The sequence below is a fragment of the Oncorhynchus mykiss genome, chromosome 1 (genome assembly GCF_013265735.2).
Source record: "Oncorhynchus mykiss isolate Arlee chromosome 1, USDA_OmykA_1.1, whole genome shotgun sequence".
Lineage (NCBI taxonomy): Eukaryota > Metazoa > Chordata > Actinopteri > Salmoniformes > Salmonidae > Oncorhynchus > Oncorhynchus mykiss.
This window is the reverse complement of record NC_048565.1, coordinates 88,831,596-88,836,654: the sequence shown is the minus strand read 5'-3', so window position 1 is coordinate 88,836,654 and position 5,059 is coordinate 88,831,596.

The window sequence follows — 5,059 nt, the reverse complement described above, 5'->3', positions numbered from 1 at the left end:
ATACAGACCAGGAGAGTGTTATAGACAGAGATGAAGACAGACCAGGAGGGTGTTGAATACAGACCAGGAGGGTGTTATAGACAGAGATGAATACAGACCAGGGGAGTGTTATAGACAGAGATGAATACAGACCAGGAGGGTGTTTTAGACAGACCAGGAGGGTGTTATAGACAGACCAGGAGGGTGTTATAGACAGAGATGAATACAGACCAGGAGGGGGTTTTAGACAGAGATGAAGACAGACCAGGAGGGTGTTGAATACAGACCAGGAGGGTGTTATAGACAGAGAAGAATACAGACCAGGAGAGTGTTATAGACAGAGATGAATACAGACCAGGAGGGTGTTGAATAAAGACCAGGAGGGTGTTATAGACAGAGATGAATACAGACCAGGAGGGTGTTATAGACAGAGATGAATACAGACCAGGAGGGTGTTTTAGACAGACCAGGAGGGTGTTATAGACAGACCAGGAGGGTGTTATAGACAGACCAGGAGGGTATTATAGACAGACCAGGAGGGTATTATAGACAGAGATGAATACAGACCAGGAGGGTGTTATAGACAGAGATGAATACAGACCAGGAGGGTGTTATAGACAGAGATGAATACAGACCAGGAGGGTGTTTTAGACAGACCAGGAGGGTGTTATAGACAGAGATGAATACAGACCAGGAGGGTGTTATAGACAGAGATGAATACAGACCAGGAGGGTGTTTTAGACAGACCAGGAGGGTGTTATAGACAGACCAGGAGGGTGTTATAGACAGACCAGGAGGGTATTATAGACAGAACAGGAGGGTATTATAGACAGAGATGAATACAGACCAGGAGGGTGTTATAGACAGAGATGAATACAGACCAGGAGGGTGTTATAGACAGAGATGAATACAGACCAGGAGGGTGTTTTAGACAGACCAGGAGGGTGTTATAGACAGACCAGGAGGGTGTTATAGACAGACCAGGAGGGTATTATAGACAGAGATGAATACAGACCAGGAGGGTGTTATAGACAGAGATGAATACAGACCAGGAGAGTGTTATAGACAGAGATGAAGACAGACCAGGAGGGTGTTGAATACAGACCAGGAGGGTGTTATAGACAGAGATGAATACAGACCAGGAGGGTGTTTTAGACAGACCAGGAGTGTGTTATAGACAGACCAGGAGGGTGTTATAGACAGAGATGAATACAGACCAGGAGGGGGTTTTAGACAGAGATGAAGACAGACCAGGAGGGTGTTGAATACAGACCAGGAGGGTGTTATAGACAGATATGAATATAGACCAGGAGGGTGTTATAGACAGACCAGGAGGGTGTTATAGACAGAGATAAATACAGACCAGGAGGGTGTTATAGACAGAGATGAATACAGACCAGCAGGGTGTTATAGACAGAGATGAATACAGACCAGGAGGTTGTTGAATACAGACCAGGAGGGTGTTATAGACAGAGATGAATACAGACCAGGAGGTTGTTGAATACAGACCAGGAGGGTGTTTTAGACAGAGATGAAGACAGACCAGGAGGGTATTATAGACAGAGATGAATACAGACCAGGAGGGTGTTAGAGACAGAGATGAATACAGACCAGGAGGGTGACGTCCAGCTTGGTCACCAGAAGCACACATCTATTTCAGACATTTGAGAAGGTCCAGAGGACATCAATATGTGCTGCCCTCGGCGGTCACCAATTCTTAATTTTTTTAAAAATTTTTTTAAAGTGGGACACTGCTAAACTCATGATGTTCAGAGCCAGAGTGCGATGCTTAGACCACTGCACCATGGCAGATCACAATTTTCTAACAAGCAGCGAGAGTACGTGATTATACTAAATTGAAAGAGCAAAAAATTATTGTAATAAACATATATATATATATTTATGTTTTATGCTTTCCCCAAACTATAGCTCAAACAATTTCCCCTAATCATAGCCCTAATGCTTTCCCCAAACCATAGCCCTAATCTGTCCCCAAACTATAGCTCAAACAATTTCCCCTAATCATAGCCCTAATGCTTTCCCCAAACCATAGCCCTAATCTGTCCCCAAACTATAGCTAAAACAATTTCCCCAAACCATAGCCCTAATCTGTCCCCAAACTATAGCTAAAACAATTTCCCCAAACCATAGCCCTAATGCTTTCCCCAAACCATAGCCCTAATCTGTCCCCAAACTATAGCTAAAACAATTTCCCCAAACCATAGCCCTAATCTGTCCCCAAACTATAGCTAAAACAATTTCCCCAAACCATAGCCCTAATCTGTCCCCAAACTATAGCTAAAACAATTTCCCCAAACCATAGCCCTAATGCTTTCCCCAAACCATAGCCCTAATCTGTCCCCAAACTATAGCTAAAACAATTTCCCCAAACCATAGCCCTAATCTGTCCCCAAACTATAGCTAAAACAATTTCCCCAAACCATAGCCCTAATGCTTTCCCCAAACCATAGCCCTAATCTGTCCCCAAACTATAGCTAAAACAATTTCCCCAAACCATAGCCCTAATGCTTTCCCCAAACCATAGCCCTAATCTGTCCCCAAACCATAGCCCTAATCTGTCCCCAAACCATAGCCCTAATGCTTTCCCCAAACTATAGCTCAAACAATTTCCCCTAATCATAGCCCTAATGCTTTCCCCAAACCATAGCCCTAATCTGTCCCCAAACTATAGCTCAAACAATTTCCCCAAACCATAGCCCTAATGCTTTCCCCAAACCATAGCCCTAATCTGTCCCCAAACCATAGCCCTAATCTGTCCCCAAACCAGAGCCCTAATGCTTTCCCCAAACCATAGCCCTAATCTGTCCCCAAACCATAGCCCTAATCTGTCCCCAAACCAGAGCCCTAATGCTTTCCCCAAACCATAGCCCTAATGCTTTGCCCAAACCATAGCCCTAATGCTTTCCCCAAACCATAGCCCTAATCTTTCCCCAAACCATAGCCCTAATGCTTTCCCCAAACCATAGCCCTAATGCTTTCCCCAAACCATAGCCCTAATGCTTTCCCCAAACCATAGCCCTAATGCTGTCTCCCGACTGTCTATCAGTCTGTCTCCTGACTGTCTGTCTGTCTGTCTCCTGACTGTCTATCTGTCTGTCTCCTGACTGTCTATCTGTCTGTCTGATGGTGAATTCCTCTGTCATAAAGAGTGTCTGTCCACAATAACAACAGGCCCAGGGGCCAAAGGACTCCTCCTCCACCACAGATCCCTCTGATTTACACACCTGCCCTTTTGACTGTCCCCTCTGATTTATACACCTGCCCTTTGACTGTCCCCTCTGATTTACACACCTGCCCTTTGACTGTCCCCTCTGATTTACACACCTGCCCTTTTGACTGTCCCCTCTGATTTATACACCTGCCCTTTGACTGTCCCCTCTGATTTACACACCTGCCCTTTGACTGTCCCCTCTGATTTACACACCTGCCCTTTAGACTGTCCCCTCTGATTTACACACCTGCCCTTTGACTGTCCCCTCTGATTTATACACCTGCCATTTGACTGTCCCCTCTGATTTACACACCTGCCCTTTGACTGTCTCCTCTGATTTATACACCTGCCCTTTGACTGTCCCCTCTGATTTACACACCTGCCCTTTGACTGTCTCCTCTGATTTACACACCTGCCCTTTGACTGTCCCCTCTGTTATACACCTGGCCTTTAGACTGTCCCCTCTGATTTATACACCTGCCCTTTGACTGTCCCCTCTGATTTACACACCTGCCCCTGTGACTGTCCCCTCTGATTTATACACCTGCCCCTTGACTGTCCCCTCTGATTTACACACCTGCCCTTTAGACTGTCCCCTCTGATTTACACACCTGCCCTTTGACTGTCCCCTCTGATTTATACACCTGCCATTTGACTGTCCCCTCTGATTTACACACCTGCCCTTTGACTGTCTCCTCTGATTTATACACCTGCCCTTTGACTGTCCCCTCTGATTTACACACCTGCCCCTGTGACTGTCCCCTCTGATTTACACACCTGCCTTTTGACTGTCCCCTCTGATTTACACACCTGCCCTTTGACTGTCCCCTCTGATTTACACACCTGCCTTTTGACTGTCCCCTCTGATTTACACACCTGCCCTTTGACTGTCCCCTCTGATTTATACACCTGCCATTTGACTGTCCCCTCTGATTTACACACCTGCCCTTTGACTGTCTCCTCTGATTTATACACCTGCCCTTTGACTGTCCCCTCTGATTTACACACCTGCCCCTGTGACTGTCCCCTCTGATTTACACACCTGCCCTTTGACTGTCCCCTCTGATTTATACACCTGCCCCTTGACTGTCCCCTCTGATTTACACACCTGCCCTTTAGACTGTCCCCTCTGATTTACACACCTGCCCTTTGACTGTCCCCTCTGATTTATACACCTGCCATTTGACTGTCCCCTCTGATTTACACACCTGCCCTTTGACTGTCTCCTCTGATTTATACACCTGCCCTTTGACTGTCCCCTCTGATTTACACACCTGCCCCTGTGACTGTCCCCTCTGATTTACACACCTGCCTTTTGACTGTCCCCTCTGATTTACACACCTGCCCTTTGACTGTCCCCTCTGATTTACACACCTGCCTTTTGACTGTCCCCTCTGATTTACACACCTGCCCTTTGACTGTCCCCTCTGATTTACACACCTGCCCTTTTGACTGTCCCCTCTGATATACACCTGCCCTTTTGACTGTCCCCTCTGATTTATACACCTGCCCTTTTGACTGTCCCCTCTGATATACACCTGCCTTTTGACTGTCCCCTCTGATTTACACACCTGCCCTTTTGACTGTCCCCTCTGATATACACCTGCCCTTTTGACTGTCCCCTCTGATATACACCTGCCTTTAGACTGTCCCCTCTGATATACACCTGCCTTTTGACTGTCCCCTCTGATTTAAACACCTGCCCTTTTGACTGTCCCCTCTGATTTAAACACCTGCCCTTTTGACTGTCCCCTCTGATTTACACACCTGCCCTTTTGACTGTCCCCTCTGATATACACCTGCCTTTAGACTGTCCCCTCTGATATACACCTGCCCTTTTGACTGTCC